The sequence below is a fragment of the Panthera leo genome, chromosome A3, assembly GCF_018350215.1.
Source record: "Panthera leo isolate Ple1 chromosome A3, P.leo_Ple1_pat1.1, whole genome shotgun sequence".
NCBI lineage: Eukaryota > Metazoa > Chordata > Mammalia > Carnivora > Felidae > Panthera > Panthera leo.
In genome coordinates, this window is record NC_056681.1 from 112671702 (window position 1) to 112694406 (window position 22705).

Sequence of the window (22705 nt, forward strand, 5' to 3'; positions counted from 1 at the left end):
CCTTGGCTTCTATTCACTAGGTGCCAGTAGTACCCCACCCCCATCCCCAGTAGGGACAGCCCAAAATGTCTCCAGACATTGCCAAATGTCCCCAGAGGGCAAAATTGTCCCCAGTTGAAAACCACTGAAACAGGCTGTTGTCTGAACATCAAATTGGAAACTGAAAAAGTTAATCAAACATCTAAATTTCTTCCTAGTATCAGAATGTCTGCCTTTTGTGTAAGCAAATGCCTGGTTATGTAACTGAATTTTTCGGTCTTCAAATGAATCCTAGACATCTTCATCAACAATAAGCATTTGAACAAATGCATCTTCTAGACATCATCTCCACTTGATTTTTAATTCTGGAGCCAATTGGAAGGTTTTAAAATGTCAGAACTTGACTTAATTTAGAACATTTCAAAGCTTTCTAAGTCTAAGTTTGTCCATCATTCTACTAACTGACATATTTTGGCCCTTGTTTTATTCTTACGTTAATCATTTTCAGCTTTATTTTATTTTTGCTGTTTACCATAAGCCACATGAAGTCTTTCTGGAGAATGTCAGAGGACTTATGAACACAAGTACTTTTTTTTTTTTCTCAATATGTGAATCAAGAGTTCTCTTTTGTGAGAATAGGTTACCTTCTTTCCTACTGCCCAAGAACTGGCTCCTCTTGAGTAATCTCAGGATGGGTCTAGATAGAATGCATCGCCTGTACTACAGTTTTGACTAATAAACCATCTACTCTGTTACACTGTTCTGCAGAGTTGTTACAGGCAGGCAGGGATGCTCAGTGTGAAACTGTTGGAGGTGATCTGTTCTCATACCTGCCCAATCATTTACTGGCAGAGTGTGTATGCTTCTAGGGGTCAGTTTCTTCACATTCAAATTCAGTTAACATTTACTGGGAAGCATGTAGTTTTGCCAAGTCAATTCTTGCCATTGCCTCAAAGACCGTTTGGTGGTCGAGTATGGCTGCTCCATATGGCCACAACTTTTGAGGATCAAGAAGTTCTCAAACAGCTCCTTGTTTTCATCAATAACCCAGTAAGAGTCGGCCATGAATTGTGTTAATCCTTCTTGAGTCCCAGCCTTTTGGCAAAATAAATGTATAAGATCAATCACTCTTGTATAAAATATGAATTTTCAATAAACAAATATTGAACTCCAGTTAATAATATGTATGATGAAGTACTTATAAATGAAGTGCACTGCTGTCTGCAACTTATTTTGGAAAAAAAAAAAAAAAAGATGAAACAACGGATGGATAGAAGATAAATGAATAGATGTGAAAAAGAAAACATGATAAATTGTTAATGTTAAAATTGAATTGGTGGTATATGGACATACACTGTACAATTCTTCCAAGATTTTTTGTTTGTTTGAACATTTTCATCATACAGTATGAAAAACTTCTTTCAATTATTTTAAATTTACATCTTTCAAACCTTTAGTGTTCGGGGATTTGATGAATAAATCATGTTTATTAGCCTTTGTGATTTTACAACTATTATTGTGTGCTAACTAAAGAGGTCTCAGTCATCAGTCTGTCCAAGGGGCTCCTGTAGACCCTTGAGCATTTTAGATGCTACTCTGGATGTTTTAATTTTTGTTAATGACTTTTTAAGTTGGAACAATCAAAATTACTCCAAATGTTCCAGGTCTGAAAGCTTTGTTTGAGGGTAATAGGAAGATATTTTTGGATTTGTTTCCAAACATCTCTGGCTAATGAAAAACCAGGCTAAATTGCTTTCCAAGGAATCCCTACACTGTATCAGTTATTGGCATATTCATATGCTGGTTATGCAAGTTAAAATGTCCAAATTTTCCTTAACTCCATTCTCACCTTCACCCCTGTATCTAATTGATCTCACAAACTATCAATTTACTTTTTAAGTATTCTGAAAATTCTTCCACCTTCTCCATCACTATTGGCTTGGTTCAAATCCATCTCTGGAGTCTTCTATTGGTTTGGTCTTTTTTCTATTCAACCTATTCCCCTCATTGCCTCTAGAGTTTTCTTTCTAGATTACAAATATATTCCTATCACTTCCTTACTTGACAAGCCAAAATAATAGTTATGAATTATTATTTTTTAAGTTTGTCTGTTTGTTTTGAGACAGGGCAAAAGCATAGGAAGAGCAGAGAGAGAGGGAGAGAGAGAATCCCCAGCAGGCTCCACACTGTCAGTGCAGAGCCAGATGCAGGGCTTAATATCATGAACTGTGAGATCATGACCTGAGCCATAATCAAGAGTTGGAAGTTTAACTAACTGAGCTACCCAGGCACCCAAATTGTTAATTATTTTAGATGTATTAATTACATTATGGATTTTTCAAAAGAAAACTTATATTTTAGAAATACATACTGAATACATACTAAAATATTTATGAGTGGAATGATTAAATGTTTGAGATTTGTGTCAAAACTAATATGGGAACAAGAGAACATGCATGGGGATAGAAATGAAACAAGATTCGTCATCAAAAACTGTTGAAGTCAGGTAATGAATACATGGGGGTTCATTATATTACTCTGTCTACTTGTGTATATGTTGGAAATGTTTTATAATAAAAAGATTTTTTTTAATTTTAAATCATCCTCAAAAATATCTAAATGCTGCAGAAGGGCAAACACTACCTCAGCCATCAGAATACCCTTATCTTTGAGCCTTTTCTCCAGTTCCTCTTCCAACATGTACCCTCTGATTCAGCTCTACCAAGCTACATGTTATTTGTGGAAAGAAGACTTTTAAAATACAGTTTTTTCTTCTTGAACAATGGCTACTTGTCCTTTTGAACCTAGTTCAAATGTCACCAAATCTAAGGAACATTCCTTAACTCACACAAATAGTCATCTTCTCTTCCCCAGCTTCCACAAAACTCTACACAAGCCTTTGTTATAGACCAGATATTTGTGTGTTATGATTATTGTGATTTTAAAAAATATATTGGTATGCTTAATATAGGTGGTAATATCCTACAGGGTAAAGTTTGTGCCATTATTCAGGTTAGTGCAATAGGCAACAGAAAGCATATGTTTAAAAATACTTGCCAAATTAATTGTAGGAAAATATATTTGGGGCTTTTTTTTTCTTTAACTTTTGTTACCTAAATGTAAACTCCAGCTTCCACATAAGAAGTCCCATAAACTAGACTGTACTTACTGAAGTTTTAATAACTTTTGGTTGAGTAAAATCTCCGTATCTGAGAATTAAAACTCAAAACAATTTTTGAACGTATTAGCCTCTCTTACACAAGCTTGATGTGAGAGAAAATTCCAAAGAGTTGCAGAATTCTATGTGTGATATATTTCTCAGTCATCGTGATAGCTGAAAAGATAAAGCCTCAATTCTTACACAGTAAAACCACCATCACTGGCTTAAGTCGACCACAGTTCCTGCAGCTTCCAAGAGAGTGTGAAGGAAGTATTTCTTCTAAAACATAGAGAATTAAAATAGCATGAGATATGTTCCACTGGTCCTGCTTCAAGGTCTGCTTGCCCTTTTATCTATTTGTAATCATGGCCCCAAGAAACAATTTATTAAGCGAGTATGATTGCTTCTTTTGATGCCAACATTATGTCACTTCTCATAAAAACCAAATATAACTTAAAGCAAACGGTCACTGCTTGTTAATCAGCCAGGTCCTCCAGTCATGATCTTCTTTATACTTGTCATCATCTGAGATCGTGTAATGATTTTTGAGTGTAGCCAGAGGCTAGGCTCTGCAAGAGAACCCTGCCCACGGTGCAGAATGCCACAGCTGAGAGAACACCTCAACAATGCAAGCAGGATGAGTGTTTTCTGGGTGCAGGCTACAAGGAGACTGCGGGATGCAATCATAAATCCAAAGATTCCTAGGAAGTCTCTTTGTGCTATGGCACTCCTCTAATGGAAATGGCTAGGTATTGGGCATGATGTAATGTTGGTTACATGACAAGGCCAGCAGAATCCAGACTCCACAGAATGGCTGCCCTTTCCATAGTGAGCACCAGATTTTAACATAAACATAGTGAGAGACAAGTGTGGTTGAGTAGAAAAGGCACACACTTTGTTTACAGGCAGACTAGGACCAGAACCCTGGCTTCACTACTCCCTGGCTTGTGACCATGTGCAAGATACTCAACCTCTCTGAAATTTAGTTTTCTCTTCTGTAAGAATGTCAATGATAATGTCTACCTCTGGACGTTGTGAAAATAAACATCAGTTTCTTTCCTCTCCCAGCAGCAGATTCTGTTTAAATGCCAACTACAGGGGCACCTGGGTGGTTCAGTCAGTAGAGTGTCCGACTCCTGATTTCGGCTCAGGTCATGATCTCACAGTTTGTGGGTTCGAGCCCCATGTTGGGCTCTGCTGACAGTATGGAGCTTGCTTTAGATTCTCTCTCTCCCTCTCTCTCTCTCTCTGCCCCTCCCCCACTCATTCTCGCTCTCTCTCTCTTTCTCTCTCTCTCAAAATAAACTTAAAAAAAAATAAATGCCAACTACAAAAGGAAAAGAGAGACAGATTCATCTTAGAATCTGAATGAGTAGGGAGAGAAAGAGATAACAGAAACCTAGAGCACCACCATTCAGTTGAGCACTGTCCTTGCCATAAACAGTGATCTGCAAAACATCCTGTCAACTCATATGATTTTGAATGGCAAGCATTCCATGTATACACGAAATACTTTCTACGTTTAGAAAGCAGAACTGAAAGTAAGACAGAATCCAAAGTTCAGTCAAATTGAAACCAGGGTATGATTTTTCCAGATTTTTCCAGAAATTATACTCAGTTCTTCCATTTTAAAAAAGTTTTAAATTCTTGAGTACTTTTTGAGCTCCAGAATTCTATGTTAACTTGATATTTGAGAACATGCCTCCTTGATAGTCATAGGCAAGTTGACAGGGTGTGGCTAGATGAGGCTGTTTGTCCTTCCAAGCTCCTCGATTCTGGGTCCAAAGAGTTCTATCAAACCAGTGTGTCAGTTCCTGAATAGGAACCTCTAGCTGGTACCTTCCTAAAGTGAACTTATATAAAAGTCTCCAAGGAAAATTGATTCTGCTCATTTTGAATTGTTAAATGAAATGAAAAATAATTATTTTCTCAAAACAAAACAGAGGCATGACTGAACAGACTTTTTTTTCACCTTTCTTTCTTTCTTTCTTTCTTTCTTTCTTTCTTTCTTTCTCCTATACCCCATTCTCTCTCTCTCTCTCTCTCTCTCTCTCTCTCTCTCTCTCTCTTTCTTAATTTGGAGTCTGATTCCATGGCAAATTGATGGCCTCTTTGCCTAAGTTCTTCTCCAGCCCCTTGCCTTCCTAGTTCATCAGTTGCTAAGGTCTCAATCACAGTACAAATATTTCAGAAGGGAAAAAGAAAAGCAATTAAAATCATGTAAACACATTCAAATGTAGTTACTTGTCTGTGATTTTTTTAAGACACTTTTTAAAAAATGTTTATTTATTTATTTTTAAGAGAGAGGGAGAGAGAGCATGAGTGGGAGAAGGACAGAGAGAGAGAGGGAGACAGAGAATCCCAAGCAGGCTCCACACTGTCAGCACAGAGCCCAACATGGGGCTTGAACTCACAAATCAACCATGAGATCATGACCTGAGCTGAAACCAAGAGCCAGATGCTTAACCCCGGATGCATAGCCAAATGAGCCCCCCCCTCCCCAGGTACCCCCCTTGTCTGTGATTTTTGAAACAATGAAGCAGCAGCAAAGTGACTAAAGTGAAGTTCTGGAACTAATGACAAACTTTTTTCCACATTATTTTCCCCATCACTAGTTTTCTGTCAAAGACTGTACCTGGAACACATTCACTTACAACACTTACAATGCAAAAGCAAATCAATGGCATAATGATCTAGGCAAGGCTCTTGGAATATTCTGTGGGGTGGGGACAGATCCTCCTAAAGCAGCACAAAGTTACGAGTAAAGATAGAGCAGCAGTTTGAATAGACGAGTCTTCAAGAAATAAAATGACTGGTTTGATCACATAGAAACTTCCAAGATGTTAGGGTATGTGCAGGCACGCAAATCATTCATATATTGAGTTGAACTCTCGACTTACAATAGGGGCTACTTCCTATTCTACAGGCTGGAATCCAGGAAGCTAAGCCTTTAACGTACCATCTTATTTTTTCTTTCTTTCTTTCTTTCTTTCTTTCTTTCTTTCTTTCTTTCTAATTTTTTTCTCCCTTTGTCTTCTTGAAAGGTGCAGAAAGTTCTGATTACTACAGTAGTTGCTAAGGAAAAATGCTCTTTGTGTCAACTCATGAATTAAATGTTGTTCAGGATTTTTTAAATTAAAAGAAGGCTACCTTTCACATTCATACTAAAAAAAAAAAGCTACTTTAAAGAAACAACAACACTGTAATAGCTGTTACAGTCAAAGAGCTGTCCCTTGTCCCCCCACACCCCCACCTCAAAGCCATAGCCATTAAAATGTGCAGCTGCATCATAAAATCATCAGGCACTTGTGCTGTCATTTTTATGACCTTACCAACATACAGATAGCACTGTTATACAATGAACTGGGTTACCATACCAGAAAGCTGACTAGTAGTGAAGAGTCTCAATTATTCTAGAGAGCTAGGACTCTCTCAGTAGTGGGCAGATAACTTTGCAGAGGGAAATGGTCACAGGGGACACTGTTGCTAGTAGTCAGAGTATACTATTTCCCATGTGAATAAGGGTAATGTAACCAGGCAGAACTTCTAATAATGCTTTTGTTCCATGATTTTGTTCCAATAATGATTTTTGTGGGATAATGGAGTGCATGCTGGACAACAGACTGCGTTTTTTATATCTAAAACAAACAAAAAACCCAGATACCTTATAAAAGTTGAATATTACATCATACCGTAGTTAGTATGACTCCAACTTACGTTGGATCTGCAGGGAGGAAAATTACCAAGTTTGTTTAGAAATACCACCCCAAGCAAATACTACCATGTCTATAACTAAGGCTGACCTTGTTTCTGAGGCCAAATATCTGTAGGCTTTGGAAATACCATCACTGACATGCATGGGATGGTACATCACAAATCAGTCTCTCATTTAACTTTTGCCCATCAGAAGATAATACAAATTACAGCACTTTTGATCACAGAGGACAATTCTACAGGTATTATTCAGAGTCAGAAGACAGAGGACTTAGGTGAGCGCTCCCAGTTACTGGTCCCATGACCACAGACAAGTTCACTCACCTTCCCTCATTCTAAGTTTCCTCACTGTAAACAGTGGTGATGGTGATGATGTCCTCCCTCATTCCATAGAATTGTGGCAAAGTGCAAGGAAGCGCCTTACACCAGAAAATTCCTACATAAATGCAGGAATCTGTCTTCTCGATACTACAAAAGGGCTCAAGATCCAACACAGTGAACCTACGCCACGGACTCCAGAGAGACTGCTGTGATCATCTGAAAATGCAACAACACCCCACAAAACCCAGATTTTAAAATCCCTAAAACAAAGGGAATGTGACATGCAAACAGCTGAACAACTCTACGGCTTGTAAATGAGCGATCACTGCAAAGGGAAAATGAGACCCAAGGGAGTTAACTCTTCCGGAACAGGTTCTTTGGAATACACAGTCTGGAAAAGACAAAGAAACAAAGGCAGCCGACATGGCATCACAAATTTTGTTTCCTCATCCTAAAAGGTCCCAAGAAGATAACCAAACACTTTATCTTGCTTTAAACCAGCTCTGGAGTATACCTTACAGACTCTGCAGTGATTCTGAGTCTGTCTCATGTGTCTCTTGTATAAATAACCCACTGGACTATGCCAACTGCCATGAAAATAAGCCATTCCCACCAAGGACTGGAGGTAATTTCCAGTGGTTCTGTTTTAGCAGACTATATTGCTGATTTCTCTGGAGTTGGGCTTAGTTTTAGAAGCATCAGTAGGTGAGAAGTCGATTAAAAATTCCCCCTTCTTGCTATATGGAGCTTGATCTTCAGAATGTGTAATTTTGTCATATAACAGCCTTGAAAAAACATTGACCACTTTCTCAAAGACATCCATGACTGGTCTACATACTTAATTCTCCTCCTGATTAAGCAAAGGACCCTTCTGCTACATGTGCATTACTCAGTGCTCTTTCTTATCGCCAGTCCTAATTTTGACATTGAACCACATGGAGGAATATGGAGAGCCAAATGAAATTTTGAGATTTTTTTAAGATTTCTTTAAAGCTTGGTCTCTGGCTGATGAGCCAGAGAAGCTGCAGGTTCATGGCCTGCAAGCATGGCGACCATATGCAGGTCGGGGAAGTGTGCAGAGAAAAGCACACTTCCTCCCTCACCTCAGTGCCCCAGCCTACCGTCTCCCCTCACAGCTCAGAACAAATGGAGCAAACAAAAGGAGTACATTGCTTCTGTTCATGAACAACCACCCCCTACTTGGACAACCAACGTTCCAGGTTGAACAACAATGTACAGGTCTGCCTCATAGTTTTATCACCACCAAGCCAGCTATTTGGTGTGGGGTACAGGTGGAGTGGCTGTCCTCCAAAGGAAAGGAGTGACAGGAAAAGCTGAGAGAAAAGGCCAGAAAGGGCAACAAGAGTGGTGTATTCCAGGGTAATCATAAAGCTCAAACTTGCTGTTCTGACCAATGCGGGAGCCATCACTGAACTACTCTCAGCGAGAAAAACAGGCTGCAGGTCAGTGACCCTGCACAGCCTGGGCTTGGACTGTCACAAGGGGAAACCTCGCCCTTCCTGCCAGGGACCGTTCGAAAGAGCCTTAACACACGTTGTGTGTCTAATTGTATTGCACTGAAATATTCTCATTTGCATCCCGTTAAGCATGTCATTAAGCATTAAGCTTTTAAGTTTAAATGTGTGGAATTAGTGTATGTGTTCCACGTTAAGTCTTTTAATGTGTGCAGTTTCCGGTGTCCATTCCAGGAGCCAATTGGGTCTGTGCTACATATTGCCCAGCTAAGGGGGTCCCCGAGCTTCAGTTTCTTTGCCTATAAAACTGGAATAATAATATATAGCACATAGACTTACTCTGAAGATTATAAGAAAATAAATACATTTGCTTAGCACATCATTTGGCAAAGTGCTCAATAAATTCAAGTTATAATTATCAGTGTTAATGTTATAATAATAATATAATAATCCTGGCAGAAGCCTCTAGCCCTCTTTCCTGGCTCTGCGACTAACACTTTGACCCAGACACATTGGTTAGAATTTTCTCAACTCTGAAATGTGCTCAATTGCACACTCTAAAATTCCTATCCAGATCTGAAAGTCTTTGACCCTATGGACATACTACCTACATGTAAAATAATTATTTATTATTCTGTTGATATTTTGAAAGTCAAGATATCATTGGATTTTTCAAAATAGTCTGTGGGCCTTCAAAATATCGGCACTTGAATAATTCCGAAGGCTGTTCTAGAGATAGCCAGTGAGACCCTCCATTTTACTGAAGGTGTCTCTATTATTCTGGAGAAATCAACTTCACCTCATAGTTCTTTTCCAATAGACTCGCAGTAAAAGTGAAACTACAGCAGCAGCAAACTCCCTAAAAAAGTGGCCCAGTGGGTAGCTAGGGCCCTGTAGTCAAATAGGGAAGTCACTGGGCCATGTGGCCACAGGCTAAATCAAGGACTTCACACAAACGTCATAAAAAGAAATGGTGGAGTTAGAAATAACTTTTTGTCTCATTGAACACTCTGAGTCTTGTCGAATCTTTTCCATTTTATGGGAAAGAAGGGGAGAAACTTCCCAGCGCCAGACTAGCCACTTTCTCGGAGGGTCATCCGAAAGTGCTTCCACCCCAGATCTTTGGCCAGTGTGCTACTCCAGACCAAGTGTGTTGAGGAAAACTGCAGCGGGACCAGCGTGCCCCAGGTCATTTCCAGTCTGCCCTCCACATACCAGGGCAGGGAGGTGGGGCGGGGAGAGCTGTGTTCCATCCAGGCAGGGGGTGGAAATTGCAAGAAAACCGGACAGCCTGAGCATAGCTGACAATCCATCCGTCACCTGGAGAAGCAAACACACTTCAGGGTGCCCTGTGCTCGTCACAAGCAAAATAACTGTTTGGTAAGAATTCAAATCAAAACAACCTACTCCCCCTCCCCCCACCTTCCTTAATGTCCAGGCAATCCAGAAAAAGGAACTGATTTGGTTATCTCGCTCAATGCTCTGATTCAGAGACCTGTCACTTCCAGAGGTTTACCTCATCCATTACGGGTGCTGTCCTCTCCCTTTCCCCTTTTCCTTTCTGAAACATTCTGGCTGGTAACTACCCCAGAAGGACAAAAGTCTCCAAACAACACATCAATTCCAGCATAATGCCTGCTCTGTGCTCTCCTAAGAGCAAGCCCCAGCACCACTGAATGAACCCGAGAAAGAAGAGATCTCAGCTATTTGGAAGCCCTCCCCTCCGCCCCCAGAGTTGATAATCAACTTCAGGTAACATTTTTTAATAATCCAGGCAGGAGGAAGGACACTGAGCATCATCAAAACACTAACTTTTCTTTATCTAAAGTAAGGAAGACCAGGGGTGACTAAAAACTTCAGCGTCAAAGCAACGAAGTTGAAAAAGCTCGTTCAAGAGAAGAGCTAGAAAATATGTCTTTGATGAGTTATGAAGCTTGCCTGAAACCCAAACATGCTTTCTAATCTAAATCTCAATATTATTTTGTTAGTTTTCTATATTGCAGATTGTTATGCATTGTTAAATGAAAGAGTTTTCAAAGTTGAGTAGAAATGGTCAAGTCAGACATACAAATTTCTCAAAACACTATTTTGCAAGCTTCAATGGTAAAAATTGATTAAAATCAAACCTAGTCATCAATTCACTTTAATACACTCTCCACTTCATAATCTCAAACTTGACTTTGAACCTAAACACCACGGATCATGAACATCCCAGGCACCAGGAAATCAACTTGTTGTTTTCCTAGATAGGAATCAAGCAGTATGCCTCATTCACACTTTAAGTCAGAAAACATTGCTGCAAATGACAGGTTCTAAAAAAAAAAAAAATCAGTAAAAATACAAATGGCTATTGCCAACAGACAACACAAGTAACACAAATAATATACCTCCTTTAGTGCCAGAGGGAAACCAAAATCAAAATTAAAAATTGTCAGTGCCTTACAAAATGCGCACACACACACACACACACACACACACACAAAAGTTCTCCAGTTACTTACTGGGGCGGTTCTGTCGCCTAGTCCTCACATCAGCACCCTGCCTGTCCAGCTGCCAAATGCAGGAGCATGCCGCAAGCAGCTGTTTCCTCCAAGCTGGGGCTCTGTCTCTTAACCAGTCACATGCGCCTCCTGATAAATACTGCCGCCTGCGCCAGGAGGTCAGAAACTGAAGATCATTATTCTCCTAATTCTCAAACCTCGTAACCCCTGAGCTGGCTCAGCCGTTTCATTAGCACGCAGGGCAGGACATTCCACCGTTTGTTTTCTTTTAGTGGCAAACCCCAAACATCTGATAAGTCACCCTGGAGGGCAGGTCACTGCAAGTGGAAAGTTGATGGGGGTGGGGTAGGGCGTGGGGTGGGGAGGCTGGCAGTCCCTGTGCTCTGCCCTCTCACTCAGGTCTTCACTGGGGCTCTAGAACAGCAAGGAAGGAAGCACAGAACGGCCCAGCAGGTGGAAACAGTGCTGCATCCCAGGTGCCCCCAGGAGTACAGCAAAGCAGTGCTCCATCTTGGTTTCGTTTTCTCCACATCCTGGGCTCACTTTGGTGGTAGAGCTGTTAACAAGGCAGCCTGTTCTGAGGAAAGCAGACTGTCTAAGAATGCTTAAGTTTAACTGCAAAGGCCAGGGCTGCTGTGCCAAGTGATGCTGAGGGGCAGACGTGTGAGGGTTAATGGAGAATATCAGAAACAGCTTCGTCTAGACAGCCATTGGAAACGACTGCAGGTAGCTTAAGACCAAACCTCCACACACTCTAGTTACCTGTTGGATTGTATCAACGTTCGGGGCACAGCAGAGCCATTGAGATGATCAGCCAGGGAATCAGAGTGGAAACAGAAACGATCACAAAATGTACAAGCCATTTTATAGATGTGCTGCTGCCCCCTTTGGCGCAAGGAAGTTGAACCAACGTGCTGTTTCCTGTGCTGCTCACGAAGGTGCCAGACCATCTGGGCACCTAGTTGAATTCAGACCTCTCACCTTAGCAGATTTCCCCACCCCGTCCTCTTCATCTTCCTCTCCAAGGAAAGCCTGCGGACTATCTGACTTTGGGTAGCGCCTGACTTACTGCTATAGTAAGAGTGACACTTTCTAAGATCAGAGCCCAAGCAGGGCAGAATGGAGATATGGCAGGGAGTCAGCTCATTTGGCAAAATGAACATCCAAAAAAGATTTTAAAAGGTTAAAATGCCCCAGGGGATTTCTGAACCATAATGAGCCTGTTAAACTGTCAACCTTGATTTTTAATAAGTGAGCTCTTACTCAATAGAGGAGTTTATGTGGGAAATCTTTCATATGTGGGTTTTGTCTCATAATTATTTACGGAATTAAACCAGCAGTTCCCTCCATACAGAGGATAGAGTGTTTTTCCAGAATAACAAAGACCAAAACTCCTCAGGCTTGCCAATTTTTCAGGGGACTAATTTGCTACCAACATGTGAATGCCCAAAGTGTAAATCCAGAAATTTTTTGCAAGCTTCAAAACAATCCCCTGTAGTTCAAAGTTAGTAATAAACTACAGATATCAAAATACAGTGTGCTAAAATATGTCACCTTCATAAAACTTTCTCCTCGTGTGACAATCATTAATCAGACACAGAAAAGGAGGCATATTGAAGATGTGAAATGTTATTTTGATTTATTTATTGGAAACTTTTGTGATCTTATGGCATCCATCAATCACTTTATTTACAACTAACAGTGTTATTCTGATGGTCTATTGCATACCACATAGTTAATGAGACAGAGACTTCTGGAAAATCCTTCAAAAAACAGTCTCAGGGTGCCGAGATGGCTCAGTCAGTTGAGCATACCACTCAGCTCAGGTCATGATCTCACGCTTCATGAGTTCAAGCCCCTCATCGAGCCGGCTGCTGTCAGCACAGAGCCAGCTTCAGATCCTCTATCCCCCCTCTCTCTGTCTCTCCCTTACTCCTGCTCTCTCTCTCAAAAATAAATAAAACATTAGAAAGAGAGAGAGAGAGAGAGAAACAGCCTCAAGAAAGGCAAGCATAAAAGTTCTCTCATTTCTATGAGAAGAAGGGACGGACCCCAAATCGTACATATAAAGTGAACTGTCAGTGCAGAACAAGACCCTGGACCCTTCTGACAATATCCAGCAGTGTAACTGAGGTTCCACAAACACACTCAGCCTTGCAAAGAAATGGGGAGACCCCACCTCTCTGTCCCAAATGCCTATGGGTACCAATCATCTCCTTCAACTCAAAAAAAAGAGCCCTCCTTCCATCAAAGGCCATCAGCCCTTGGACTTTGTGTCTCACCCTGGGACCCCTACCTGTTCAGGATCCTTTGGCCAACAATCATGCCTTCTCTCCCTGTCCACTCACCTTCCTCATTATCCAAATATGCTCACATTATTTTTACGTCTTAAAAGCCATTTGTTTTGATCCTTTGCTCCTTTCATTGTTGCCCTAACCCGCTCATTCCCTTCACAGCTAAGCTTCTGGAGAAACACCTCATGCCTCCGTCATCTTCACAAGCCATTTACATTGAGATCTGCTTATAGTCTGGCTTCTTTCTCCCAACTTTACCGAAACTGCTTTCCCCAAGTCACCAAAGACTGATGCTACTGGACACATTGTTGCTTTTATCTTACTTGACCTCTCAGCTGCACTTAACCTAAGTGGCCAAGAATTCCCAAATGTGTCCTCTTGTGGCTTCTGCAACATTTCACTTCGACCTCCTTCAGCCTCCTGTGTGGACTCTTCTAATACCTGCCGTCCTCACATGTGAAAATCCCCCCTTTTCTTCCTGTTTCCTAACAGTTTTTACATGTCTTAATTTATTACTGAATGATTACAGTGGTTTCCTAGTTAATTGTCTGGCCTCCAAAAGTCTGCCTCTGACCTTAACTAATTCATTTATTTTTTTACACTTTCATGCTGAAAGCTTCCCCAAAACCATGGTAAAATCGTAGGCATCTTTGCATTCCCAGAAGCTGTGATAGGGTTCAAGCCCTTCTTTTGTAAATTCTGCTACCATTGCATTTCTTTGTGTCAAATTAGGTCTTAATGTATCTATGTCCCATCCAAACTTTGACAACCTTAAAGAAAGCTTGTGACTTGTTCATTTTATATCCTGCAGTGCCTAATACCATGCCTGACTCTTGCAGGAGACACATAGCTGAAACAATGCTGACTGAATAAATGAATGATTAAAGAGAAAGGTCTTCTGTTTATTCCGCTCAGAAAAGATATGAGAAAAGTTTACAAAAACCAATTTTATATTAGGCCACCCAAAAATTGTAAGTGATTTGCGCCCAAAAGAAATTATTTTCACCACAATCTATGACCAGACTGGAATAAAACTATAATATAATTGCAAAAGTATAAGTCAAAAAAGAGCAAAGCTCTTGGAAAAATTATATAACTCTTCTTTTAAAAAATAATGCATTGGGGGGTGCCTGGGTGGCTCAGTTGGTTAAGCATCCAACTTTGGCTCAGGTCACAATCTCGTGGTTGGTGGGTTCGAGCCCCTAGTAGGGCTCTGTGCTGACAGCCCAGAGCCTGAAGCCTACTCCAGATGCTGTGTGTGTCTCTCTCTCTGCCCCTCTCCTGCTTACTCTCTCTCTCTCTCTCCCAAAGATAAATAAACATTAAAAAAATGGAAAAATCATCGATTGAGAAAAAATCAAAAAGGCAATTATCAAATGCTTAGAAGTTTTCAGTAATGAGAACACCACACACCAAATATTGTAAGTAGAGCCAAAAGAGTTAATTAGAAGAAAACTAACTCAAAAAGCTGAAAAACAACAGATCAATAATCATGGAACAATGTAAAAGGTATTGAGAAATTGTTCCCGAGGAAAGTTTTTAGTCCAAATTACTTACACAATCAAGTTCTCCCTGAGTTTCAAGCCACAGATAATTTCCTGGCTGTATAAAATGTTCAAATGTGCAAAAGTAACAGAAATCTAACATAATACCCCTGATGTAAAAACAAACAAACTGATTAATAATGGAAACCACAGACGAACCTCACATATAAACATAGTTTACCATAGAGATGTGAATAATCTCAATAGTTAAGATACCATGATAGGAAACAGTCTTGGAATTAGCACAGTAGGTACTCTTGAAAAGACTTTTGATAAAATTCAATATCAGTTTTTTTTTTTTTAATTAATGAAATGGAGTTAGGACAATTTTTCCTGGCATGATCAAGATTACCCCAAACCAAACACAGGCATCATACCTCATGGTGTAGTCCTAGAGGTATTAACGTTAAAATCAGGAACAAAAAACGATGCTCATTGTCACTAGTATCATTTAGCACTATTCTGGACATTCAAGCCAAGGCAACTAGACAACAACAACAACAACAAAACTAAAGAACTATGAGAAAGCAAGAGACAAAATTATCTAACTTGCATATGTTATAATCCCTTAATAGATTCAACTTCTAAAACTGTTTTAAATAATTAGAAATGTCAGTGAGGTGAACAGTCACAAAATAAAATTAATTGAGTGCCCCACATAATAGCCTAAAACTGTTAGAAAACATCAGGAAAAAAAAATCTTATTCACAATAGCAACAATAATAACAGAATTTCTAGGAAAAACAAGAAAAATGAAGAATATATAAAGAAATGTATGAAACTCTACTGAAAAAATAAAAAAACATTTCAATAAATGGATCATTATACGATTTTCCAAGACTGGAAGACTCAACATTGTAGGGATGTCGATTCTCCTCTATTTAATTTAAAAATGTAATTACAGTTAGATTAAAATGCCAGAAATTTGAAAAAAAAAAAAAAAAACAGATCAAAAAGAAATCCTGAAGTTTATTTGAAAGAAAAAAACCTGAAAATTTTTTTTAAAAGAGAAGTTTATAAAACAACAGTGAGTGGGGGGTACTGGGTATTAAGTAGGCTGAAAACATCAAGAATTAGAAGTTTGGGCACACCTGCGCGGCTCAGTCAGTTAAGTGTCCCACTCTTGATTTCAGCTCAGGTCATGATCTCCGCTCAGGTCATGATCTCATGATTAGTGGGTTTGAGCCCCATGTGGGACTCTGCACTGGCAGTGAGGAGCCTGCTTGGAATTCTCTCTCTCTCCCTCTCTCTCTCTCTCTCTCTCTCTCTCTCTCTGCCCCTCTCCCACTTGTGTGCACTCTCTCTCTCAAAATAAATAAATAAACTAAAAAAAAAAAAAGGATTAAAGATTTGATTCTGTTGCTAAAAGAGGCAGAGCAATGAAACAGAACAGAAAGCCAGAAAATATAAATACAAGTACTATATTAAAATGTTTGTTGGGGTGCCTGGATGACTCAATCGGTTAGGTGTCTGACTTTGGCTCAGGTCATGATCTCAGTTCATGAGTTCAACTCTGCATTGGGCTCTGTGCTGACAGCTTGGAGCCTGGAGCCTGCTTCAGATTCTATGTCTCCCCCTCTCGCTGCCCCTCCCCTGCTCACGTTCTCTCTCTCTCTCAAAAATGAAAAAAAAAAAAAAAAAAAAATTAAAAAAATAAAATGTTTATTTGTTAAATATGATATTTAAACCCAGTGGGAAAAGAATGGATTATTTAATAGCTGGTTGAATAATTAAGTATTAGGAAAAATTAAAGATGCAATTATTACCTCACACCATATACAAAGTAAATGCCTAGTGGGCGAAAGAGCTAAATGTGAAAATAAGACCACACGCAGATTTGAACAAAATCATGTGATTGTTTTTATAATCTGAAAATTATTTTAATCATGGTTAAATACTTTTATCATGAAAATTGTTTTATTTTAATTATGATCACAAAAGCTGAAGCCAATTAAAAAAGTTTTAAATATTTAAATAACTAAAATGTAAAATTTATGTATGTCAAAAATAACCCTACTATAAACAAAATTAAATCACAAATGACAGAATGAGATTAAAACATGAAACCTGTATGGTAAAGGGTTAATGGCCTTAACATAGAAGTAGTGTTTATAATTAACAACTTGGCAAAGAATATGATAAAGACTTTACAAGTGGGGCGCCTGGGTGGGTCAGTCCGTTGAGGGTTCGACTTCGGCTCAGGTCATGATCTCACGGTTTGTGAGTTTGAGCCCCGTCAGGCACTGTGCTGACAGCTCGGGGCCTGGAGCCTGCTTCGGATTCTGTGTCTCCCCCCCTCTCTCTGTCCCTCTCTTGCTCATGCTCTGTCTCTCTCTCTCGCAAAAATAAATAAACATTAAAAAAAAAGACTTTACAAGTAAAGAAATATATTGGGGCACCTGGGTGGCTCAGTCGGTTAAGCATCCAACTTCAGCTCAGGTCATGATTTCTCTGTTCATGGGTTTGAGCCCTGCACTGGGCTCTGTGCTGACAGCTCAGAGCCTATTCGAGATTCTCTCTCTCTTTCTCTCCTTTCTGCCCTCCCCCACTTTCAGTTTCTTTCTCTCTCAAAATAAATAAATTTTTAAAAAAGGATCTCTTTTCAAGTAAAGAAATATAAATGACCAGTATAAATAAAAATCAGCTTCCTAAAATGGAGTACAAATTAAATAAGTGATAGGATACTATTTAGTATTTCTAATCATAACAAAGATAAAAAAATTGATAATTCCCAATGCTGGCAGGAGGTTTTGGAAAATGGCACCTTTATACTCTGGGGGCAAGAGTATAAATTGGTACCAGCTGTAAGAAAGATAACTTTGTGATATGTAGCAAAAGCTTTTTAAAATATGTATACCCTTTAATTCATCAGTTCCTGTCCTAGAAATATATCCCTAGAAAATAATATTGATTTTCATATGTGCAGGAATGTTTCTCACAGCATTGTTTATACTAGTGAAAAATTAGAAACAATCTGTGTACCAAAAATAGTTGAATAAATTACTATACATTTGTAAGGTTTAGCACTACACAATCATTATAAAGTAATGTTGTTGCAGTATATTAACACAGAAAAATATTCAGCATAGATTAAGCGGAAAACACAAGGTATAAAACAGTTTATTCAGTATGACCTCATTTTTCTAAAAAAAACCATGTGAACATATGTAAAAGTCTGAAATGTTATACAGTGGACATTTGAACCACACAGGGGTGAGGGGTGCCGACCCCCCATGCAGTTGAAAATCCTTATTTAACTTTTGACTGCCCCAAACCTTATGACTAATAGACTTCTGTTGACTGGAAGCCTTTCTCATAACATAAACAGCCAATTAACACATATTTTGCATTGTAGATGCATTATATACTGTATTCTTACCATAAAGTAAGCTAGAGAAAAGAAAATGCTATTAAGAAAATAATAAAGAAAATACATTTAGAGTGCTGTATTTATTGATAAAAATCCACATGCAAGTAGGTTCAAACCTGTGTTGTTCAAGGGTCAACTATATATCAAGTTTTTAATAGTGATTATCTTTGGGAACTGGGGTCAGTGTTTTCCAAGCCCTTTGCACTTATCACCTTTTTTCTACTGTTTCTGTTATAAATGTGTATCAGTTATTCATTTTTAATTTTTTTTAACATTTATTCATTATTTAGAGAGAGAGAGAGAGAGACAGCACGAGGGGGGAGGCTCAGAGAGAGAAGGAGACACAGAATCCGAAGCTGGTTCCAGGCTCTGAGCCATCAGCACAGAGCCTGACGTGGGGCTGGAACCCACGGAACCTGAGCCGAACTCGGACACTCAACTGACTAAGTCACCGAGGCACTCCCAGTTGTTCATTTTTAAACGACATCTTTTTTTTTTTTTTTTTAACGTTTATTTATTTTTGAGACAGGGAGAGACAGAGCATGAACAGGGGAGGGTCAGAGAGAGGGAGACACAGAATGTGAAGCAGTCTCCAGGCTCTGAGCTGTCAGCACAGAGCCCGACGCGGGGCTAGAACTCATGGACTGCAAGATCATGACCTGAGCCGAAGTCGGCCGCCCAACCGACTGAGCCACCCAGGCACCCCTAAATGACATCTTTTTTATATAAAGAGACATGCAATCATCCTTAAATGTTTTAATTATCTCCACAAAGAGGAGAAAGCCATTGTCAAGAAATGTGATCAAGAAAAAAGGACCAAGAGCAGCAAAGTCTCACCATCCATTAATAAAACTACACATATCTGCCCAACCGAGTCTCAATTCTCTACCCTTCTGGTCCTGGACCCAATATTCAATAGCAAATCACTGAAAGTAGTGGAACCACCAGGTTCAAAGGATGCGGGAAGAGGAAAGAAGTATGGTGTTGCTTGAGCAGCTGGATTCCGTCTCTCAGAGATGCCCTGATGGGCCTCTATGCCTACACGAGGCATTCCCTTAGGTAGAAATTCCTAAATGGTACCCATCCCATGTACACATGCTCAGAGAGCAGGAACCTCTTCTGCCAGCTGCCCCCTGCCGAAGCGGCCCATCTATCTGTCCGCCTTTTGCCAAATTCCAAACAAGCTGCTCCGAGTTGGGGACACACCACCTGCTGGTCAATTGAGGTACTAAGGCTATATTGTATCCCCACCCCCACCTCCATTTCCTTTCAGGGGACCGCGTACACAACATTACTTTCTTACTTCTCAAGTTTGGCAAATTCTACCCAGTCTTCTCTTTCTTAAATACATACATTTTTTGGATTCCTTCTCTCTTCTTTTTTCTTCTAACATCTGTCTAGGTATCATGGGGAATTTTCTCTCTCACTCTTGTTCTTCCCCTTTTCTTTCCCTTGAGCCAAAATAAATACCCAGGCACAATGAGTTATCATAAGAATTGTGTTCACTACATGCCTGTAACAAAGAGAAAGAAAATGTGGAAAAATCAAAGTGGAGAGTTTTAGTCTCTAAAGCCCTTGAACAAAGCAAATCATTGTCAACAAATGAACACATCTAGGGTCTATGTTCAAAGTGCATTGCATTTAAGACTCACCAAAATACACAACGAAACTCTCTACTCTCAAAGGTTATAATCTCTCTGGGAGAAAAGGGGAGTATGCAGAAAGCCATATAAAAGGAATAATAACGATCATATATCATAACAATTAGTATCTATTAATACTGTAACATTTTATACTAATGTAGTATTAATATATAACAAGCTAACATCTGTGCACAATACTCATTGAATTCTGACAACAAAGCTCTAAGGAGATGCTATTATCACCCCTGATGATGACCTTTAATGAGATTAACTAGCCTGCCCACAACCCGTGAGCAGCAGAGAAAGAAAGAGAGAGAAATGTGGATGTAAAAGAACCCAGGTCCATCTGACTCCAAACCCTCCACATTTAACACCACCTCCCACCCACCAAATGATTTAGGGGCCACAGAAATTTTCATAGACTGGCCCATCCTTCTCTAATTAAACCTGCTTACACTCATGTGCAATAGCCAAGTCAACTGTAATGCACTTTGGGGTCTAATTATTGGCATTACAACAGTAGTTGTAATTTATAGATTTACAAGGGAACCTTTTGAACACAAGCCATTCAGAAACTGGAGACCAGCTGCATAGAAATAAAAAGGAGATTGAAAAAAGGGGACAGCCTCCACCAGAAACTGCTCCCACAGCCCAGTCTCAGCACCCTGCCTCCCCTCTTCAGCATCTCTGGAGAAATCCCCAAATTTCTGGACAAACCAGCCCAGGTTAAAAATGGACTTCTACTTTTGGTCTCTTTCTTTTTCCTATATTTTATCTCTCTTCTCTCTCCCTTTTTGTAAAATTTCATTTGTGTTTTTAAAACCCTATTACATATTGGTAAAGTTGTGTTCACTTAATCTAATTAATTTAAATTTACCTTTACGGCAGATTTTTTTTTTTCCCTCCATCGAATCACCTTCTTAAACTGGGCTAGCTTTCCAGCTGAAGCTGGATTCAGTAAACACAAGAAGGTTAGCACCCTCAACACAAATCACCTTACTTAGCATAATTGCTTCCATAACAAACTTTTCCAGTAGTTTTATTTCTAAACCCTGATTTGACACCAACTGGCATTCAGATTTGAGGATCGCACCCCCATCAACCACAGACTAGTGGTCAATCTGAATCTAAATCTTCCACAATGCCACTGCTGCTTCCAGGACTGCTTTACTTCTTGAAGAAGTTGCTTAGAGGAGAAAAACAATTTCCTAAGCCTGCCTCTGTGCATTTTTTCTGAGAATCATTTAGTGTATAGAAAATAATAGAAAGGCAGTTTCAGATTTATAATTTCCTTTCTATCCAAGTTTCAGCATCGTTGCTATTTCAAAGCAGAAAATACAAAGCTGATTCAGGGAAAATGAGACCAAAAAAAAAATTAAAATTTTTCTTCTCGAAATATGTGATAACGAAATACACGGGGCGGGCACAATTTGATCTTTGCAGGCATCAGAGGAAAAGCACAGTTAGGAGCTCCAAATCCTCTTTTTCTCATTTGTGAACTCGAGGCACCCCCTTGCCTCCCTCTCCCCATCCTCCACTGAGTCTGCTGAACTGTACTGGGTTCATACCAAAGCCCACGAGCCTTGGCTGGAAGATGATGCTCAGTGTATGAAGGAAGGAATTGCTACACGTCATGGTTGTAATTATAAAACAGCCATATTATTTTGATACTAAATCCATCCGCTAACATTGTGCGTGCGGGCCTCCAACGTTTTGAAAGTTCAGGTTATGCCACTTCACTTTTACAAAAGAGCTACATTAGCACCTCCTTTTGCTTACCAACAGAAATCCAAAAAAAGTGAGAAGCGAAAATGGTGTTCAGCATTTGGCACATTGCCTTTACAGAGGCAGCGCAGCGCGTAAGATTGCACTGCCCAGCTCCTTCCCCGGGAGCTGCCTCCAGCATCTCAGTATCAAGCCGCTGCCGCAGTTTTGAACTGCCTCCGTGAGCCTCTGTTTTTTCTCGATTTATTTTGTGCATCCATTAGTAAGATGTGGTATCAGAAAAGCCTAAGAGAGGTTATTTTTGGAGTGTGGGAACGTTGGAAAAGTTTTCCATATACGTTAGTGGTAAGCGCTTCATTGCTTTACGCCATTTTTGGCTTACAAAAGGTTTCATAGGAATGCTCTCCTTTTGAATAGCTGGGGAAACCTATAATTCTAAACAATGTCAGTGTTCTATGTAATCGCTTCCGCTCTTCGCTTTATCACATTATCCAAACCCAGCTAGCTAACTGCAAGTCCTGTTTTCCAGTCCTTTGTGCCAAACTACTTGCTCACGTTTTAATCCAACCATCACCACTTCTAGGTTATAAATCTGTGAGGACTGAGCTTCTAACCTCATTTCCATATCCTTTCCTAAAGTTTCATTCCTTTTATCACACGCTCCACTAAACATCGCCATGATTTTCTTACACTGTGTTTGCTCAAACTCTTGGCTGCAGTCTTGGGGTTACTCACACCCTTTGTGTATAGAAAGCCTTTGGATAAGATGTTCTTCATCATGACTGTCTGGGAGCACACAAGGTGACCACAGACAGAGCAGGAACCCACTGAGTAATGAGAATCTAATATTACTGCAACCAGATTTTCTCATTTGTAGATCAGAGGGGGTAAACTAAGAAAGCACTCTAAGAAGCACATAAAAAAAAGTGGTATGAAAATTTCCAGTTTTCCTTCATGTTTTAATTAAACAGGAAGTTTT

At 39.7% G+C, this 22705-nt stretch overlaps 1 protein-coding gene across 8 annotated transcripts in view; it reads right to left on the minus strand.

Annotated features, from left to right (window-relative positions):
* The window catches only part of RASGRP3 (RAS guanyl releasing protein 3), a 106379-nt gene that overhangs the window by 64176 nt on the left and 19498 nt on the right, over positions 1-22705 (minus strand). For 6 of the 8 annotated variants that reach the window (XM_042933272.1, XM_042933274.1, XM_042933276.1 and 3 more), the window contains exon 1: positions 11151-11409. The exons of the other annotated variants lie outside the window; for them this stretch is intronic. The gene's annotated coding sequence lies outside the window, so the exon portion shown is untranslated. Of the gene's footprint in view, positions 1-11150; positions 11410-22705 lie in introns of those variants that run through there. 8 annotated transcript variants of the gene reach the window in all.